The sequence below is a fragment of the Pezoporus wallicus genome, unplaced genomic scaffold (assembly GCF_028554395.1).
Source record: "Pezoporus wallicus isolate ANWC-B61680 ecotype Strahan unplaced genomic scaffold, APGP_CSIRO_Pwel_v1 scaffold_13239, whole genome shotgun sequence".
Lineage (NCBI taxonomy): Eukaryota > Metazoa > Chordata > Aves > Psittaciformes > Psittacidae > Pezoporus > Pezoporus wallicus.
The window spans coordinates 6,565,662-6,587,728 of record NW_026642052.1 but is presented as its reverse complement, the minus strand read 5'-3'; the positions used below and the strand labels follow the sequence as shown (position 1 = coordinate 6,587,728).

Genomic DNA, 22,067 nt, shown 5'->3' with positions numbered 1-22,067 from the left:
GCATCTCCCTTAATGGACAGTGCCTCTTTCCCATGTGGATCTTGCATTGCCATGAATATGAAAGTCAACAGGAGGGCTGGGAGGGGTCAGAGTCTGTGTTCCTCTGAGCACCTGATGCAAGAGGTGACCATGGTGATGTGTCTGCAATAAATAAGGTTGGTATTGCCCTGTGGGTATGTGCCAGATTTCCACTGTGAGGGTTGGAGGGCAAAGTTTGCGCCTTTCAGACATGTGGGTCTGGAGAGGGAAGGAGCTGCTGAACATTATTTGGAACTGGTAAAAAGTGAGAGCCACATGTAAGCTGAAAAGTCAGAGGGATTAGACGCTTTTAGAAAGGCTACAAGGAATGCAAGTGGCCAGAGACTCTCCAGACAGGAAGATACTGGGAACACTGAGTGCATGAAACTTCCGTCTCAGGTTAATACCACCTGTGGAGCTGGTCAGTGGAGCTTCCTGGCATAACAGCCAGTTGTCATACATTTATCGCCCTATCTGCAAACACGCAGCTATCAAAAGGGTAGGGAGGACCTCACAGACAAGAAGTGAAATTTGGGATATCAACACCTGTCTGCCAATACATACGCGAACTGCATAGCGAACAGGGAAATATTTCATAACTGTAAACTGCGTCATGAAGCTCAGAGGAAGTTGATCCATCCCCTGCAATAAACTCCAAATAACCGTACAGAAACCTGATTAACTTAAATATGAGCATGAACATCAAGATACATTTCTTTTGTCATTTCATGTTCCTCTTAGTCACACAATCTGTGACCACTTAAACCTCAGTTTAAAGCTATAAAATGCCACAAGTTCAATGTGGGTGTTACACACCACTTTTTGGTTCACTGACCATGCTTTTTAAACTGCCCTTATGCTCTTTTCCTTGCACAGATTCTGCATTTTCCTGCCAGCTTCCCATAGCAATCAGAATAACAAGATACCAAAGAAATCAGAGGTCCCTGTGCCAGTCACAGAGAACAGAAATGGTCAGCAACCAGAAAAGCAAACAGAGCCTGCCCGAGCCACGCACAGATTCTGCTCCTTACACTATTCACAAGCAAAACACTTCTAGAAATGTGAGTTATTTATCGTGCTGACATACACACGTTATTGAAAACAACAGGAAGATAACAACATTAGTAGTGTTAGGAAATTCATCTCAAGTTTTGATTATCTCAGAGCTTTTATGAGGCAAGAGAATATATGAAGTTTGCTTCAGCAAAAAAAAGCCTTACTTACATGGCTTGCAAGAGCTTCCAGCAGCTGGAGCCTCTGAATTGCAGTGCATGCAGATATTGTGCTTTGCTGAAAGCCCTCCCTTTAGCACTGGAGACAGCACATAACTCACCGGTGCTTTAGATTGGTAAATAATTTCCTTTAAAAGTACTCCACATGGGTTTTTATCAGTGGTGCACACTGCGAAGCAGGAAGCCTGCCTGGTGTTAGAAGGAAAGGAAGAAAGACAGAAAGAGTTCCCTCTCAGCTGAACAAAAAAAAAAAGGAAAAGAGTCCTTGACCTCAACAACTAGAATAAATCTATGATATCTGCTGGCTCTTTTCTGAATGCATACTTGAGCAGTAACATAAGAGTGAGCGATCGGAGCACAGAAACTGTGGCACGCTGAGCTCCGTACCAGTAGGGTATGCAAGCAATGCGCCTAGCACAGGCACAGCAAAATGGAAACACAATGCATGTTTTCAGCCTTTATTTTGCTCACATACTTTAAAAGTAAAACAGAGATGATGGACTTCTCTATTTCAGTTCACAGCTCCCAAGTGGCAGCGCTCTCAGCTCTGTCCCCTCTGCTGAGGTTCCTTGTGTTCCAGATGAAGACTGCTGACTTTCTATTTCAAACCTCGATTTTCTGAGAATCTCTGTATCTCAGCCAGAAAATGTAACCCAGACTAAAGTTTAGCGTTTCAGACATCATAAATGCAATGAATTGCCTGCAAGCAAAATAAGTGGTTTTCAGATTTCTTCGTTTTCTTCAAAAGCTCTGTTTACTTCTTTTTTTCTCTCTATTTTTCCTTTGGTCTACTTAAACTTATGAAATGTCATAGAACCAAGCATAGCTTTTGGAACAAGTACTTAGTAGAACAAATAGAGAGACAAATATGAAAAGCAAGATAATGATGTAGCTTAAAATAGGTTTCAGAGAAAAGAAGTTCCCTGCTCCATTGTAGAATTATATTTACAAGAATAAAGATGTTACTTTAAACACAGTCATTCGATTCCCAGACAATGAGGACAGAGGTTTTATGGAGAAGATGAAAAAACCCCAACATATTTTAAGCATAATAAAAGGAGTACCAAATAGATAAGAAAGAAAGAAAATCAAAGGCCTCATTCACTCCACTGTACTAATTTACAAAAGGGGGACAAAGGGAAACAAACTTAGAGTCTAAATCCAAACTTTAAAATAGTGTAAATTCAATATTCCTAGCTTTATGAAACAGAAAGATAAAAAAACAGACCCTCAAAACTTTTAATAAGCATTTCAAGCTTAAGGAAATAATAGCTTTTAATGAAGAATGATCAAAATAACCTATTTTTGTCTAGTGCGCTATTCCCCTTGTGTTGCAATGGACTTGAACAATCCCCTATGCAGTTTTCATGTGTGTTATCAAGGCTTTTCTTGAGCCTCAGACTTGAGTTCAGATTTTGTTGTTTCTTTTTCCTTTTTTTCAACTTTATTAAGACACTAAAACATCTGTACAGCTTCAAAGTTGTTTATTGGTAATTAAATTGTCTCTCCCAGTTGTAGCTGATGAGTAGCAGTGTTGAACGAGAGAAGTCTCGGTTTCAATTTGATTTCCATTTATATCTGCTTCCTTTGTCAAATACTGAAGCTTTAGGTGTTCAATGAATTAATTTTGATTCTTTTCAACTCTTCCCAGTCTTTTCCCCTTCCCTTTCTCCACCAGTGTTTTCAAAATACAAGGCACTATCAGACCACACACGTGTATCTTGAATTTCAAAGTATTGGCATTGATTTTCTTTTTTTTTTTTTTTGTTCATTAAAATTCATGTATGAAAGGTGTTGCTTTAAAACTTGTGTTGGTGCAAGATGATACCAAAACACGTTTTCTCTACACCGAGCTGAAGTCTCATACCTAAGGTTTATTTACGTGCGGAACTCAGGCGTGTTGGCTCCTGCTCAGCTGCACTTCCCTCTTTGCTAAGCCATCAGCAAGCACATGTTTTCTCTCTCTCTGCCAGTTCAACTTCTCTATTTTTAGAACATAACAGGGATTTTTTACTTTTAACAACTGTTTTAAGATGCTGAGGCCTTGTGACCTGGTTTGCAGGAGCAAGGCTTGGCACACAGGACTGCTCCCTCTTACCCAGTTTTCAGGAAGCAGCCCCATGAATGGGGCATATCAGGATCCCATCCAGATTTCTTTCTGTATCTACAGGAGGATAAACTTCAATAATTGCTTGTACATCATTACCTGCTTCTTTGTGAAGTGCTTTGAGACAAGCAGAATATCTGACTTCTGAGAACCAAACCTTGTTTTCAGTATGGATATGTGAAATGCACCACTAATTTGAGCACCAGCTGATTGGCCCCCAGGACTTTCTGCCCCAGGGATCTGGCTTTTGCTTGAAGAAGCAACAACACATCAGGCAGTGCAGCCCCCATGTGCGGACAGTTTCTTCCCCAGCTCATTTCAGCCACAACACAGCTGTGTAAGCCCTGTAAGCCTTGGGGCTCTGTGTTTTATGGTGGCCATGTGCAGTCGTGTCTCACAACTGGAGGCAGCTGGTGTCTGAAAATGTCATCTGCTTTACTGAATATTGAATATGCATTCACAGACATTTATGAAGGAGCTATGAAAACAGTTCCCAAGCTAAGGGTCACACTTACAATTGCAGTTGTGAATGTGAAAGTAGAAGCTTGGCCAGAACCCCAGGAGCTGTAACACAAATAGAAATGTATGAGACTTGTTGGTGAAGTCTATGTCATGATCTACCACATAAAAAATTTATAATCTTTTTTCTTCTTTTTGTTTCTAGTTCCCCTGATAGAAGTGTAGACCCTTATATGTAAATTCACGTCTTATGTTTCTCATTTATCTTCCAAACCTCATGCAGATGATCAGCTTGCTGTGTTGCCTGCAGGCTGGAAGTGCTGCTCTGCTAGCATGACACTCTGGGTACCTCTGAGACCCTGAGAAAGCAGGTCCCTCTGTCTGATGAGGCAGTCCATTGAAACCACCTTTATCAGACTTTGTTTTGAAATTGTCTGATGTTATGCACAGCTTTAACAAATTTGGCCACCGAGGGATATACATCCCAGTAGATGTTATTTCCAAGGTCAGCTCATGAGGCTTTTACAAAGCCCACACTTAGTTTATGATTGATGCAACATACACAGAGCGAATGGGACCCACAAGGCTCAGTTTTGCTATTGCAAGTCAAGGCTGGCCTGGAAGGACTAAAACACTGATTCAGTGACAATGTCAGATGACATGGCAGGTAAATGTGAACTAGAGACTGTATTTCTCAGTGTAGTAAACTTTCACTAGCTTTAGATGGTTCATCTGGAGGTAAACTGTGCCATTGCCTGACTCCATGGAGTCACAGTGCTACCGAAAGACACTTAGACTGTTTCTGGGATCAGCCTGGGGCCACAAGTCCTTAAATACTTTTGGTGGAGTCGTTGAACTGCCATGAATCTGCCCAGTCCTTCCTGACTCATCTGATCCGTCCCCGATGAAGGCAGGCTGTCTGCTGCAGCACTACTTTGGCGATGTGCACCATGGTCTCCAGTGCTCCAAGAAGATGTACTTGCAGAGATGCAGCATTAGAATAGAATTGTAGGAGTAATTTGGGTTGGAAGAGACCTTTGGAGTTCATCTCATCCAGCATCTGCTCAAAGCGGGTCCAATCAGCTGGCAGCTGCCTCTGCAGTACATGCCATGATGACTCTGTTATTCAGGGTTTTCCATTCCATAGAGCACACCTGACCTTCGTTACCTCCAAGAGCAAGGAGCTGACTTAATGATTGTGATCCAGAGGGAATTTGCATCTCTTATCCCAGGTAATTACAAATTTTGGTTATTGCACAAATGATCACCCAATCATTTGATTATACTTGTCTGGCATGGAAGCCAAAAAATAATAGCTCCTTTTACAGATGTGAACTAGGGCACAAGGATGACATTATTTGCCAGAGATTACACAGCTTGTGCAAGTAAGAAACTGAGTGGTCATCTCTCAGGGCTGGCATCCTACCTGCTGTCAGCTCTCTGTGCGTTCCTGCTATTAGCTGTTAGTTATTGCTAGTCACCCTGCTATTACAAATCACTTTTTGAGGCAAGGGGCAAAGTAGCACAGCACTTGTGAGATGCCAGCTGTGTAATGGGTTCCAGTGCTAAAGCTGAAAGTAGGGGAAAATGAAGAAGTGTTAACACTGCTGCTGTACATGTGGTAGGCAGCTGTGCTAGGGATCATCAGATGAATGATTGTCCTTAAAACACAGCCCTTCTGACAATCTGGAGTGCAATCCAGATTAATAAAAGGTGGGTTTGGAAACCTTGATCTCCACTGGTGTCAGTGAGAATTCATATTGTAATGATCAAAAACTATATGAAGGTGAGTATTGCTCTAACTTGTTTAAATTGCAGGCCTAGATAAATATACTTATAACATCTGGAATCAATTTTTGTTTTGAAATTCAATTCATACTGAGGGAGGCTTGGGAAGAATGAAAGACAAGATAGTCTTGTCATGAAAGACGAGAACGAAAACGAAACTGTTTAAACAAGTGGCTCGTATGCATGGCCTCCACACTTTGATCTCACATTTGGGTTTTGGTGACAGATACTGTTTTATACATGTTCCCAACAATACATTTATATATAAATGGCACATAGCTAGGAAATGATATATTACTTCTGAGAAAAACAGAAAATACAGCACGGGTCACAGATCTGTGCTAGACTTGTTCTGTTTCCTGGAGTGATCCACTTACGTTTCTTTGCAACCCATATGTGGATGTCCCATACAGCCAGCCCTCATCCTGTACACTGCTCAGACTTGCCTAGCCAGCCAAATTAGGACTGCAGCATTAGCTCACTTACTTAAGAGAAGATGCTAAAGGCACTTGTTCAAGTAGTCTTAGCTGGTATAGGGACTAGTGAATAGTGGGCAAGAACTTGGGAGCTGCCATTTCCTGTTGATGCTTCAAATTGCACATTAAAAATGAAGAATTCTGACTTTTTAAAGTGCAATTTATTTTAATTTTAATGTGTCATTAATATGTATAAAGGAAGTCTCCCTTTTAAACCTGTAGTGTGCAATATCTTGTCTGTATAACTTCTCAGTCTTGAAATCCGAATAACTGTATTTTGAACTGATATAAATCAGTACTGCTTCATTGATTGCAAAGGCAGTATAATTAATGTACACCAGATGAAGTTCCAGCTCAAAAATGTGCAGAAACATATATATTCCCTTTCTGGTCATGTGGGTGCCACTGGAAGATGACTCAGGCCCTGACACCTACTATGGCTTTATATCCACATCAAAGCTTATCCTTATGCCTTTTATCATGCCCCATGGGGACTGAACATTTGTTTTTGAATGCTTCAGTGAGCTATATAATTTAGGAACATCAACAACACATGCCATTAAAACCCATCAAAAGCAAATCTCATGCTCAGATAGAAATGTCCTGAACCTGCGCTTGAGGAGCTGTGTAATTTCCCATTTGAGGGTCAGAAAGGAGTTTTTAATAAACTGCCTTCCCTTGCAGAGGTCAGACAACATGAGTGAAGCCTGCATGTGCTTTATGGCAAGGACATTCCCCCTCTTCCATTTTGGAGTGTATCTCTCTTCAGCCAAAAGCAAACCTTATTTCAACTACTGCTACTTCATCAGAGGTAGAAAGGCAAAACAAACTCCCTGGGAGTCAGAAAGCATGCTGTCAGTAGCTTCTGTCACTTTCCCATAAAAAATCTGCTGCTTTTCTCCCTTCAACGTGATGGTAAAACATTATGTCTAATCTTTTGACAGTTTAAGAGAATGGTCCTTATTGCAACAGATCAAATCCGCCATGAGATAAATCGGTGGCCCTTTCTTCTCTACAACTGTGGGAAAAATCAGTCAGAAACAAAAATCAGTATCCCAAAATATCATGTTCAGATATATCTGGAAATTTGAAATAGCTTTCCTCCTTCAAGTTCACCAGTTTTTTCATCAGGTCTGGAGTGAAGTTGAGGCAGTTTCAGACCAAGCTATTGGAAACATCAAAGGAAAATGTGCCTTTCTTGCAATGAGCTGCAAACAGCTTCATTCCTTCAAGCACGAGGCTTTCTGACAACGATTGCTCACAGGTACAGAATGAGGGGAGAGACCCCTTTAACTAGGTAGAGAAGAAGCTGCTTGCAGTGTGTATCACCACTTGAAGCACAGCAGTTTGCAAGAAGTAAAGGGCTGCCATCACAGGTACAAACTAATTTAATAGCATATGGTGTCTTCATTTGGGAAAAGGCTTCAAAACTGAAAAGCAGATTGCAGCTTTGCAGAAGAAACTGGTGCTGGTGCTCTCATTGCACGTAGCTTAAAACTGATTAAGTGATACAGGCTTGTCTGATTGAGTGGAAAAATGTGGGTTTTTTTGTTTAGCCCCAAAATAGAATTGCTTCAGCTCTATTCAAACTCAGTGCTGTTCCAGTTGTCTTCTGTTTTCTTCTCAAACACACTGTTTTCCCAGATTGATTTATGTATATTGCGATGGGAGGGATGAGAGTGTAGTAGCTGGAGCTGATTCCTGCTCTTAGTGCTCATGTTGACTTTTATCCTGCTTTTCTTCTGGTTTTCTTCTGTTCTATACTCCTTCTCTTTCTCTTAGCCTACCTGACATTTTGGCTCGATGGGAAGTTCCTTGCAATCCTGGCACATTGCCTAATTCTACCATTTCATAGAAATGATGGAGGAGGAGGATTTCCTGACTGCTCCAACCCCAGGAGATACTGCTCACAGCAGAACAGGCTGCTGAGGAGAGGAGCACTGGTCACTACAACAGCATCTCACAGCCTTATCACCTTTTCAGTGTCCCCAGCAGAAAGCTGTATATGAGGCTATTTTGCATTTTCTCACAACCCACTCAGCTGCTGCAATTAAACCCCAAATTCCAAACTTCCAGAAGCAGCATTCTGTGCCATGGCTGCAGTACACGCACCCATGTGCCTGGGCTTGCAGGGGCTTATTCTTGTGTGTGAGAGACCCAGGGGTGGTAGTCTGTGCCATTGGATCCTTTTCTGCAGCAGAGGCACAGGCGTATGAGGAACGAGAAGCACTCCAGTGCCTACCAGGAAAAGACAACTAATTAAATCCTGTTTTTAAAGGGATAGTTGAGGAAATGGAGGCAGCTGTCCATTTCCTACATCACAGGGCATTGCTGTTTAGCACAGCAATTTGCAGATCAAGCTCAGTATTCTTTGCGTTTTACCCCTTAGGAAATAAACCTGTAAACCCCCAGTGTGCAGGTAACAACATGCTAGAAACTCTGCCTCCCTTTCCCTGCCTTTCCGAGCACCCTGTTGCCTGTTGCAGTGACCCACAGTATCTCGGACCAGCCCCAGTGAGCCCTGGCATCCCCAGCCTGGAACCCTGGGGGAGGGGGGGTCCACAGACACAAGGAGCCCCACCCATTCCCACACCAAATAGTGGCTGTTTTGTGGATGCCCAGGCATTTCAACCATCCTGCTGCCCGCAGGGGTTGCCTTTTGCCATTGCCTTTCACAGACACCCAGGGCCCAGAGACTTCAGGTGGCAGCTCCCACATTCCCCCCTTCTGCAGAACAGAGCCGCATTGATGCCATGTCTGCAGGAGCTATTAAAATCTTAAAGCTGCTGTGTTGCTGTTAACTTCAGTGCTGCCTGTGCATGGCAGACGTGCTGTGGCTGTATGCCAAGCTGCCTGGAGAAAAGCTTTCTTAATGTACAATAACACGAGCTGTAAGCAGTAGGAACTGGAGGTCTGAAGTAGGTGTCAGCAGAAGTGGGGTATGTATAATGTGTTTGGATGGCTCGTTATATGTGCATGTGCTGAAATACAGATGCTGTGTGGTTAGCTGTGGCCTCCAGCACTGACACAGCACAGGTAAAAGCAGTAATTTTCTAAGTCTTATCTGAAATATGTTTGGACTCAGGTCCCTTCCCATTGGCACCTTCAGCCATTTCATTAAGTAGAGTGAACATGGTTCCTGTGAGAGCTCTTGGTGCAGGTCCTGCCTGGGGGTTTGACCACAGCAGTCTCCATACACCATGCTGTCTTGCACTCCAGCCTTCACCCTCAGGCAGCCAGGGTGTAACAATGCCTTCAAAAGCAAGAAGGGGTGAGCTGGAGCTGCCGCTCGGGCCTGCCTTTGGCACCCACACAACAGAGGGCTGCAATGCCTCTTACACACAAATGATGCTCTGAAGGCCTAAATAGATAAATATTAGAGTCATTGATGAAAGGAAGCAGTGCCAGCTGCTTTTGGCTAGTGGAACAGGAACTTACCCTGTTGCCTCAGGTTTGGATGTTGAGGGCTTGTGAAAATGAGAAGGAGGAAGTGCTGTTTATGGCGTCTGACACATATTTGCTTCATTTGTGAACAAATTAACCTTAATTATCCATTTTATAAATCAGCTTTAAATGGAAGGGCCCCTCCTCACCCCCCACTGCTGCATATTTGGGGGATTAAGTTGTTTGTTTTTAGTGATAAATTAGAAACATCTGCTTCCGCTGGCACGCTGGAAAGGAGGCATGTACAGCTAAGTGTCCGGCCGGCTGCTCCCATCCTGGGGGGATTCAGTACCAGGGCATGGTCCTGCCGACCTCTGCCCATGGGGTCCAAGAGGATCAGCTCTTCTCCCCTCAGCACAGAGGCTCAGCGGGCATGGGAGGTGCGTGGCTGCTGCTGGACCTGCTCAGGGTAGCTTCTGGGGACGTTGGAGCAGTGGTGATCATCTCCAGCAGCATGCACTCAGCACAGCCTTCCTTGTAAGGGTGTCTTGGCAGCTCTTCTGTGCAAGCAAAACTGTTTCTGCTATGGGATCATCAAGTCTGAACGTCAAAGAATCCAAACCTCATGCCAGAGTTGCTGCAGAGGTTGCTCAAGCCTGAGCAATGGTGGCAGTAAGCAGCCCGGCCATCCCCTCTGATGAAGAAAATGGTACTAACTGAGGGAACAGAGACGTTTCACAACCCTGGCATATCCCTACAGAGGTGACACAACTTCCCAATTGCCAAGGAAGGATGGAAACGGCCAAGAGACACACCACATCAAAGCACTTCATACGGGCTTCCACCTCATGCAGGAGATACGGAAACAGCCCTCCTGGCTACAAGCCATGATCTGCAGGAGTGGAAAGCTGGCACTAAATCCTGCCAGATGCAGCAATGCAAATACACCTTTGGCATCAGTAGACCTATACCCATGACAGACCCATTCTGTGCATCACCTTACAACACCCCCACAAAGAGAACCATGAGGATTTTTTTGACCTTGGTGTGGCCTGGATCTCACGGCAGGGTTTTAATACATGCCCTACTGGGCTGCAGAAACATGTTTTACACACACCAGTCAGATAGGGTTTTTTCAGCCTTTGGCAATCAAAACCCTCAGACAGCAGCCCTGATCCTCAAGGACAGAGTATGTCTGCAGAAAGGGAGAAGCCAAGAGGCTGGGTGGTTTCTAAGGGCTCCTATCACCAAGATGCCCTCTTTTTCTGCCTGGATATTTTCTCTAGGGGAGTTTGAGGATTATGTGCATTTAACCACAATTTTCCAGTAACTGGTCAGATCTGTCAGAGAAAGAAACCCTGGGTAGATTCAGTCCATGCTCTCAGACTGTAACAGTACAGCTCCTACAAGCTGGACACCTCCTGGTAGCACAGGAGGCACTGTTAGGTGTGATGCAGTGCAAAATACATGTATTTCTGCCTGAGAAATTCAATGCACAGCAATTCTGAATCACAGTTCTGCCCAAAGCAGGCTGCAAAGTCAGGACTGAGGCGTATTGTCCATCAGTATGCAGGGAGTCACCCTAGGTATTCCTGCAGGAGAAAAAAGCTGAAGGCAATCTCCAGTGTTCCCATTCCAATGTAAAGCAGCATAATCCAGCTGTAAAGCTTAAAATTCAGGGAAATGCAACCCCTCCTCTGTAGAAACCAGAAAATACCCTCCGAGCACAGCCCCTCCGAGACTTGGGGACCAGCCCTGGGCAGAGAGGACCTACTTGCTCTGGAGGTGCAGGAGGGAGCTGTGGCCCGGACACCAGACCTTTATGCAAACTGCTTTGCTGGACCATAGACCATCCTCTTCCCACCCTCAAAATCACTGCCACTCCCTTGAATAATTTCTTGCTGCCCCACCTCAAAGCTGGTGCTCAGAGGTGATCTGCAGACATGTATCACCACTTCCTAGCAGGAATGTCTGCTCTGAATAATACAAACAGGAACTGAGGAGAGGCCAAACCAGCCTTGGTCTTCCTCCAGCCACTGGGAAGACAGCTCTCAGGAAGCTGGAGAGCACATTCCTGCATCATTTGAGAAGGGGTTACTGGGTGACCCATTGACCACCATCACTTTGGGGAGGAATGGCTGCCAGCAGGAAAATGGAAAACGGAGGGGTTATTCTTATAGAAGGATAACAGATTGGTAATCTACAGGAGGAAAACGGTACAGGGATTAAAGAGAAGTTGGAGACAAGTAAATACGTGTGGGACTGGGAAGGCTGCTGATGCAGGGTTGTGATCAAAGACTGTTCTTGTGTTTGGGGACCAAAAAAGTACAGACTCCGGAAGATGACTTTCAGAGCACATATGTGCAGAGCTGGAGCTCATAAAGACTCAAAGGAGCCAATTGCCCTATAAAAAACCCTAGTGAAATGGCTTCTAGAATAAGCAATGGATGCAAAGCGCAACCTAGGTGTTTCTCTGCTGTGTCCCAAAGGAGCCACTTCCACTGGTTAGTAAAAAAGGACTGCGAGGAGCAGTCTGGGATGTTCTGGGGAGGTGGGCTCGATCCCCAGGTATATTGAAGCACAGCAGACCGGCGCTGTGCAGGAACATCAGTGCGGGGCTAGCAAGGCTGGCGTAACATCAAGTTTTTATAGACTGCTGAAAAGGGAAAAGACTTTTGGTCCTGAGTTGTAGTGAGGATAGCAGACGCGTGTTCCAGCACAGGGAGCCTCTCCCTCCAAGAAAAGGGAGATTTTTCCTGGACAAATCCAGGAAAAGTTCAGCCTTCTTTTTTCCAAAGAGTGAAAAGAAGAAGGGAGCTCCCTCTCAGCAGCTCATGGATCAAATACCCCTGTGCTGCAGTGACGAGATTCCTATGCTGGCCTGGACCCAGCCACAAAGCCCATCGGACCAAAAGAAAGAGGTGGGGTGAGCAGGCTGGACACACACCTTTTCATATCTGCCCTTTGATCCCCCCTTGTTTTTATAGCATGTCACTCCCTGGTTTTATTGCACATTTTTGAAGCACACTTCAAATCCCACCTCTGTTATTAATAAGCTCTCCACTTGTGGAAAAATGTCTTGAAAGAATGCGGCAAAAACTGGGAGAAATAAAACAGAGCACATGAATTACAATACATCCTTTCCCAGCTCTAAACTCAGACTTTCGCCAGATGTTCCTGTTTGTTGCAGGGTGTCTGATTTTGGGTTTGGGGTTTCTTCAAAGGGGAAGAGGAGAGCATAAACTGAAAATAGGATGGGTGGCCTGATGGTGTCCAAACACAGTCAACTATCACCATTAAATCTTGTTTGAGATTTGGCCTCCACTTCTGTAGACTGCACCCCATTTGGGTCTGAGATACACAATACTACACAGATGAGGAAGACAAATCCAGTAGATAGATAAACTGAAGGAGAGCCAATACATTGAAGCCAGCACAACATATGGATTTTCACATCTCTCAGCCTAGGGAAGATTGCTCCCCACAGAGTTGGTCTAGGTTGGCCCAGACTAAGTGAGCCATCCCAGCCAGTGAGACTTTTCAGTCCCTCTGATTATTTTATAACTGTATATCTCTCACTGCCAAGATCTTTTTTTCTATTATACATAGCCTATTCTTCCCCTTTAAAATGGTCTGTGTTACACTCTGTGATAAGATTCGGTTTTGTACTAAACAGTTCTGTCCTTCCCAATGTATATACCTCACAGAAAAGTGTAGACTCTTTGATCATATGGGTTTATCTCCCCACACCACAAGGCTTAGTGAAACCATAAAGTGTCTTTGGAGGATTGAGTCAGGTCCTCTGCAGTTCCATCTTCATTGCTTTGAGCTTTCCCATCTGCACCTTATATCAGGTGAGGATTGATGCTAGACAATCAGGAGCAGATCACACTGCTTTTCCAAAATGAAGGATGGATCCTAATTTAGGAAGAACTGGAACAATTTATTTCAGCATCGGGAAATCACAGCAATCTTGATTTCTCTAATAACCCAACCGAGAAACTACTCGACTGATCTGCCCCTCTTACATCAGAGAGACTGTGAGTGAAAAGAATACCTTTTGCTGACAACTGCAGCCCAACGCCTGTAACTAAAATGTAAATCTGGCCTGTAATCATCTCAATTGTAGCCTTCATTTTCCAGGTATGATCACAAAAATGAGCCTGCAAAGCCTCTATATTTTTCAGTTTAAACATACATTTTATCATCTGCAATGTGTCTCTTTGGTAACATGGATGTTGTATGGTCCTGCAGTGATGGTATGCATAATGTTGTTGTAGCATCTGTTTTAAGGACTCTGGAAATCAGGCTCATCTCTGCATGGGACAGACCTGTGAATGGACATATCACAGAGGATTAAGAATATAAATTAGCTCTGTCACAGTGCATGGGACAGATGATCTTATCCTGCAGGAGCTCAAACCTAGCCCTCAGGACACTGTTCATATGGCACCTTCCATCTACCTTCTCATCTTGCCACTGTGAATGAGCTTTAGAAAAGTGCAACAGTGAAGTGTGGAGATGACAGAGGGGATGAAATTATATGAACACTATATTCTTTGTTTGCATCATTCCTTGTTAATGCTTCTGAGGCAGAAGCAGTCCCTGTGGCTGATACTCGATTTCAGAAACCATCCTGTTCCCTGTATCATTAAGCAATATAGAGTAGGACCAGCCTGTCAGATTGGTGGAGTATTGTGGAGGAAGGACAAGGAATTGGCAGCCTCTAAGAGAGGGGATTATGCTTCCCAATCCCCACACCACCTAGTGCTCTCCCAGGTGACACCGGGTGGAGGTGTCCCCAGCCCTGCCTTTCCATAGCTCGGTGTGGATGACGCACCCACACAAAACTTAGCTCATGGGTAGCTTCAAAGGGAACCAGGTTTCCAGGATTTCCTCTGTGGCAGCGGGCAGGCGTATCAGCTCCTCCACTTCCAGTTTTGCTTTTCCACACTCTTTCCCTGCCCTCTCTGTTCCATGCTTCTCTTTTTAAACACATTTCTTAGGCAGAGCATGGCCCGTGGGCAAACAGTGTAGGGGGACCGACAGTCCTGCATTCCCACGAGGGAAAATCTGCTCCAGTAGCACATCTGAAGTTGTCCCAGGCCAGAAAAAGCAGGGAGCAAGCACTGTAGGAAGAAGGGATTTTATGCCTTTTTAAATGCAGCATGCTATGTAACACGACAGTTGTGTGATTTCTGAAGCAGGTTGCTGTTGGTGAATTTCCATAGCTCACGCAGCTCCAAGGGCTGTTAATGCTGTGTTCACACCCATATTTTCCTAGAACTTCATCCTGAAAAGTTTCATCATGTCCTTGAAAGTGAGTGGGTTAGAGAAATGAGCCACCATTGTGAGTATCGAGTTTTGGGCAGCTAGCATGCTGTTGAGCCATGCCTCAGCCTCGCCTGGATGATGGTTGCCAGAGACGCAGGGGGAAAAAGGGAGCCAGAAACTGCCAATCCATTTACACTCTCACCTACCCGGACCAAGGCTGTGCTGAATCACTTACACTCAGCATTTCATGTATATTGAACAACACACATTCTCACAGTCTGCACATAGATGTGACACACACTGCTGGTAGCAGTGGAAGCACAAAGTGCTAAACCACCTTGAAAAACACCCAACCAAATAGAAGAAACACCCCAACAAAATAAAACATTGAAATATTTGTGAGAGTTTAATAAGTTAATTGCAGGAGCTTAACTCTGAACAACCCTGAAGCAAAATGATTCGTTTCATATTTACAGATTATAGGGTGGGTTTTTTTTTCAAAACAAGTTTCTGCGAAACCATAGCAACAAAGGTCAAAGTGAAGATTTGGAATGATACTGGAATTATTCACAAGGGGAAAAAAATACAACAGTAATCTCTGTTTCGGATTGATGGAATGTAAGATTAAAGCTAAATGGAGAGAAATAGCTCAAAATATTTAAGCCAATTTAATCACCCTGAACCCTGTGAAAGGTGGACATTGAAAACTCAGCTTTTTTGCCAGAAATTGATTAAAACATAATAAATCTGTCTGGTAACTTTCTGATAAGAACGTTATGTGCTTAAATGTCCAAGTTCATTACTCTCCTCTTACAAGACAAGACACAAGAGCAGATTTCACTGAAGTCCCATTAAAGCAAATCAAATAGAATCAGCAAAAATCTGCATTTTTCTCTCTATTGCATTCCCTTCTTCAAATGCATTTCAGAGAAGACAGAATAGGAAAGTCAAGTCAGTTACAACTTACCTTCACACTCGAGTAGAAGACATTGGATTTTTCAGGGAAAGCAACATGCTCCGTTTGGGTAGGAGTTGCAAATTCAAGCCAGCAGGTAGTTGCTGGTGATTTAAAATCCCTTACAACAAATTTAAGCACTGTGATGACAAATAATGTACTTTGTGAAAACTTATTTGAAGCTTGATGCTCTCGTGTTGCGTTTTGTAACTGTCTGTCTCAGCTAAATAAGCTCCACTTCTTTCCTCGGCCACTTGCCAACCTGTCTAATTTAAAGCAACTGTGAGCTTGCTGTAAAACTCCTGCTGGAAGGAGCTCAATATATACCATGGAGCAAGGAGCAAGTGTGTGCTCCAGACTGAAGCGGTATGACAGAGTCTTAACAGGATGTGGGGCATAGCCTCCCCGAGGTAATGTTATATCATCTTTGGAAAGCATGACGGGCTAAGTTGTCTCCTTCACAGTAAAGACACAGAGAAGAGGAAAAAAGCATGATGCTTCTGGCATGTAGTCCCCTCAGTGTGAGACCTGGGAGGAGCAGCATCTGCCTCAAAGTGGAGGAAGAAGCAGCAGCCTCAAATACATGAAGAGCTCAGAGTTCCTAAAGGACCCTGATTCCCAAATTGGCCAAAAGACCCACAGTGATTTTAGAGGCACTAGCTCTTGGTCAGAGGCTCTGCGGACAGGTCTGGGGGCTTTCTCCTAGGTTTCCTCTGCTAGTGCAATGTGGGGTACCCCTCTCATGGGGTGGTTGGGACACTCAAGCTGAGCACAAATCCCAAACTTCTTGATTTTGGAGTTTCAAACTTGTGATTTTAGGTAGTTTCAAAAGACATTTATGATAATGATCTTCTGAGGTACTGTCGAGATTTACATAGCAGAAGCATGGTTTTCAAAGGCATCTGCTTACTGGGGATGGCTCTATTCTGCTTTGCTCCAATTAAGATAGCGAAGCACGCAAATTGCTGTTCATACTGGAGAATTGCCTATGCCCATGTTGAATTGCTCTTCTTTTGCAAGGGAGTTATTTCAACCAGTTATGGTTGACACACGTGATACACATTTATAAATTGACAGAAAAGGTCCCTTGCAGAGTAGCTAAAAGAAAAAAAACAAAAAGCAGAATTACAGAATTATATAGTGGTTTGGGAAATTTCAGTCTCTGACCTTCCACGTGAGTACAACAAACTTTAGTTTAAAAAGGAGGAACCTGAAAAGCCTGCCTCAGACTATGCCCCAAATAACTCCACACTTTTGGGAATGCATCCAACTGACTTGCTGATGCTAAGGTGACATGAGGTTCATTGAAGGTGTTATTAAGACGCTTTGGTTTTGTCAGCTATATTTCCTTGCAGAACTAATATAAGTGAAGATGGAATCAATAGACTGAAATTTTCAAAGGTGTTTGGTGCCCCTAAAATAGGAAATGAATCTTCTGTGACAAAACAAGTCAATGTCAAAGTGTCACTTGAGAGGTGGCTATAAAAATATTGCTCATTGGAATGTTCTAATTTACATGACACTGAAATAGTAAGTATTTAAATTGAGAATTTTAGAGTCTTGTATATTCAGTAAAAATAGATAGAATATTGCTCAATGATGGGAAAACCAGATAATTTTTTTTTTTTCCCTAATGGAGTTTCATTCCAATACTAAATGGTAATAACTGGGATAGAGAACACTATTACAAATTCATATGGTGCTGTGGAAGCTTCACTATATGATTTTAGAAGTTCCAGTTTTTCCTCGAAGTATAGCTATCAGAGTGTTTTCATTTTGCTCTATGGATCTGCTGGTGAACCTGGTTGTAGGTGGGCAGCAGGGAAAGTACAAACACCATCTTATCATGTCACTTAAATGCACCTGATTGATTTCTGTAGCTTAATTTTCACTCAGTGATCAGGTATCAGGCATATTCTTTAAGTACTGGCACCTCTAGAAACTTGTATCTGCATGCCTGTGGGAAACAGAACTTTTAAAGATCATCCAGAGAATGTTGCCCTTGTTCTCTCCATTGATCTCTTTCTGCTCCTGTTAAGGACGTATGAGAGGGTGCTTCCTCTTGATTCTTTCTTGGGGAAGCAAGGGAATTGCCCCATCACATGGGAAGAAACATGTTTTTTAAAGGTCTGTGGAGAAGACTGGCAGGAAGTAGGAACCTGAGGTCTGCTACTGATACATACCTAGCTCTGGACTGAGTCTTCCTCACTTCCATTTACTTACCCGCCTCCCAGAAATGTGGCTAAGGACTGTATAGCCATTGGTGAAGTAGTAAATAATATTAATTGCAGTGATTTGATAGCAGTAATAATGAAAGTATTTTTTTCTGAGCTGTTACTATTTTATGCCCTCTGAAACACCCTGAATAGTTTTCTGAGGTGCACAACAGAAAGTTAAAGCACCTTGGAAGTTAGGCTCTTATGTTAAAATGAAGGAGGAATAGGGAGGAATATGTCATTAAAGCTTTGTCAGAGGGAAAGGGATGTGATGTCCAACATAACGAGAATCTTAAAAGGTAAGAACTGAAACCATTTCATTTGCTTACTGGGCTTTCCAGATGGGAGGCAGGAGGCAAGAGTAAAATTGGAGGAGAAAGTGCAAAGTGCTATGTAAGCCTCGAAAGCTTAAGTGCTCAACAGAAAACACAGGCTCCATTTGTTTTGGAAGAAAGATTATATTTTTATAGGCTTTCTCACTGGTCCTGTGATAGGCTCAGTTTTACTCTCTCTAAAGGCACAATTCTAGGCATCTGTTTCACATTTTAACACTTCACCAGAACACTGATTTTCTTACTTTTGGTTTTGTCTGGGCACAGCTGCTGTAGGATCGAGCTGAACTGGAAACTGATATTTGGCATTCATGTCCTCACAGGTACAACACAACAAGTAGCGCAGGGGTTAGGAGAACAGGAAACGTCCATCTCAGAGAAATTTCAAAGCGGAAGAAAATGCCTCATGCCTTGCCTGTGAGTGCAAGTCTTCGTGTGGTCCTGTACATGTTGCATAACTGATTGTTGCATCTCGAAAACAAAAAGCATGACTCCAAGTAATAGATGCATTGGAGTCAATGTGCTCTAAGGAATATAGTTGTCACACTTGACAAATTGTGAGTGTTAATTCTCTCATGTGGCAAGCAGCTGAGGCTTTTTCCCGGTGACATCTTTATGTCCTGTCTCTGACCAAAGTGTTTTAAGATTCAGCAGGTTCTAATAAATATCAAGGATATTTCCAACACAAGTGTCTGAACCAGGAATCAAGCAAAATTCTTCATCTGCAGTGAACCACTGAGAAGTTGATTTGTTGGCAGGAAGGAATTATGACTGTGGCATTGATAATTAAAAAGTGGCATTATAAAGAATAGTATCCTTTGATGCTGGGATTTGGGATTTTCCTGTGTTATGACTGAATGCATTTATATCCAAATATTGCTCAGCTCAATTGCCAAGATGTGAACATAACTGCTCAGAATTCATCTTGCTGCAATACTGAGAGAATGAGCAGGTTTATATGGCACAGTGCACTCCAGGAGGTCACAAAGCTGGTAAAAGCCAGAAGCTTGATTCTTCCATCATACAAAGTGGTGTGAATGAAGACTGGCTTCATCCAGGTAGGAAGAAACATGCTATTGTCCAGCAGTCCTAAATGACAAGAAAAATCAGTTGTTACTTGGAAATGTGATGTCAAAACACATGGAAGCCTTTGCTTAGGGTGGTTTTTGGTTTCTGGGTGGTTTTTTTCCTGTCTTGGTTTGGGTTTTGGTGGGTTGTATTTTGTGTGTCTGTATTTTTTTTAATTGCTAGCTGTTAGCATTCACAGCTTGGTCAATAGAAGAGCTAATAAGGTATTACCAGGATGATAACACAGCAATAGCTAAAAAAGAGATCACTATTAAGGAAACAGAAGAGGGAGTATGGGCAGTCTGCTCTTAAGGGGTGATGGTTTCATGACTCCCAGTCAGTGCACCCATTTGGAGATGACCAGCAAGTGAACTGCTGAGGATGAGGACACATCTGTGATGACCAGCTCATGTACAGATGACTCTGCAGGTGCTGGGCTTCACACCTCAAGGAGGCATTTGGGTACCAATGGATTAACTCCACACGCATTTTTTTATCTATATGAGATTCAAAGTGCAATTCTAATAGGGCCTGTGAATTTTCAAATGAGTATAATTTATTCTAAGCCCAAAGTCACTAGAAAGCACAGATCACATCTCATTTACCCAATGAGGTTACCTAACTAAACCCACCTCTACTCTGCACCTATATTCAGTCATTAGACACCAATGTGTTAGGGTTTGGAGTCTTAACCAGACAGAGCACTGCAGCTCCATTGCCTCTACTATACATCTGCAATTAATATTTTAGTTGGAGTTTCACTTCACCTGCCTATGCCTCCACATGATGAGGGACCCTTTTTTTCTGCTGCATTTCCCTCTCCTTTTCCTTCAATAACACATTTTTCCACCAGGAATCTTAAACATCAGCACCCAGACTTGCAAAGATGTTTTGATGCCTCAGGCCATAACTGGGAATCCAGTGAGATTTACAGGGCTCCTGAAACAAGTGGGGGCTATTGCAAGATAACAATATATGCAAAAAGTAATGCTTTGTCTAAATCTTCTATTTTGTTTTCACTCAGTCTATTTTAACAAAGCATTGTACCAAATGCAGACCAAAGTATCTCTTCTCTAAATGATGGACATTTACATTTACCAGAAAGTGTCAGGTTAATACCTCTGTTAACAAAAGTTAACAAAACAAAGTCTACGTCCACATTACCTTGAGTGGGATTTAGGACCTCCACATGGGCTGAGGTGAAGCCCTTTCAGAGGTTTGAGGGACATTTCACTAAATACCCAGATTTCTATTTCTTCCAAATCCACATAAACAGTCTGTGAAGGAAATGGTAACAAAATGCACATCTGCCAGTTCACATCCCTTTCAGAACAGGATTGTTGTCTTCATCTCATAGGTGTCTGTACAGATGCACCACCACCCCAGAGGCACCAGAGCTTCCTCTGCATGAGGTCTCAGCCTATCACTCTCTTTATTTTGGAAAAGAAAGAGGAAATAAGCTGCCAGTTTATCTTCTACTCGTATTAGATGGAATGAAAACATGCGTGGTATTCAAGATAGCGTAATAATAACAGCTTATATTTATTTCTCCTCTGCCAAGAGCAGTCAAGCAGCAACTAAAGATAAGTCTGAAAGTAATGGAGAGTGATTTGAAATTAGCACCCATGCTGATCTGGGATGATTGGGAAACCAAATACTTCCTCTGAGCATTCTGAACAGTGCACTGAGCTTGTACTGGTGAGAAGCCAACCTCTGCTGGCCCCGGGGTGGTTGTGGCTGCACCTCTCCGTTGATGCCTCACAGCAGCCCTGCTGCTACTGCCACACTGTGGGCAGGAGCCCCAGCGCTACCCACTAAAACATTAAATCCTAGGCTTTAATCCAGTTATTACAATGTAGACTTCTTGGCACTGGAGACCACGAAGAGAGACTATGGCAGCAGGAGCAACAGGCAATCCTTGTGCTCCTTCAGCTTTGTGGTGTCCATTGCCCAGAATTAAAAGGTGTGTTAGAGAAGTCATGTTTTCATAAGCCCCTCATTCAAAACCCTTATGAAGAAGAAAGCTGTAGCCATACACAAAGGTTAGCAACATTCTTCTGCTTCCACACAGAAGTCTTAATTTACATTGGAGGTTGACACAAATCTATTCAGCATCACAGATGCAAACTACTTAGTTTTATTCTTTTCTACTTCAACAGGTTAGGCAAGAAAGGACTTTTATCCTATTTCATACTGCGCAGGGCTATGCATGCAGCACCTCAAGTCATAAAAACCCATTATCAGCTTCCTTATTTTGTTTGCTCAAAGAGAAAGTTACCCCATTCATTATGCTTGCTTTATCTGGAAGCAGTTCGCAGTGTGATAGCTTAGTGCTTTGACCTTTTGCATATTCTGCAGTTGACTGGTTTGGCCATCCATCTTCTCCACTTGTTGAAACCCACACTTAGCAAAGAAAGGCCAACAGCCAAGCCTGCATGAAAAATGTGGCGCAAAAGGAATCAATTAAGAACAGGGTATATTTCATTGTATTTCCCATAGACATTGAAGATTATGAAGAATTTGAAAAGTTGCCTGAGGTGCCTGACTTCACAATGCTGACAAATTATGACTCTATAACAGTATTTTGATAAATCTTTTGGGCAAAAATAATACTTTTTTTTGTGATCCCATCATCCCTGTATAAAGAAGTTAATATTCTTGTATCTTGTAGCTTTCTAACTTCTACTGTTGTTGTCTTCAGTTTCTGACTACCTTGCCAACTCCTTTAATCTAACACAGCTAAAACCAAACTCCATAT

The 22,067-nt window shown here is 43.0% G+C and overlaps 1 protein-coding gene across 2 annotated transcripts in view; it reads right to left on the bottom strand.

Moving 5' to 3' along the window:
• LOC130608594 (complement C1q tumor necrosis factor-related protein 7) overlaps nucleotides 1–16,369 on the bottom strand; it is a 117,674-nt gene extending 101,305 nt beyond the window's left edge. Inside the window, exon 1 of one of the 2 annotated variants that reach the window (XM_057426617.1) lies at nucleotides 15,706–16,369. The gene's annotated coding sequence lies outside the window, so the exon portion shown is untranslated. Of the gene's footprint in view, nucleotides 1–1,242; nucleotides 1,506–15,705 lie in introns of those variants that run through there. The other variant, XM_057426616.1, reaches the window with a different exon arrangement.
• Between the last annotated feature and the right edge of the window lie 5,698 nt (nucleotides 16,370–22,067).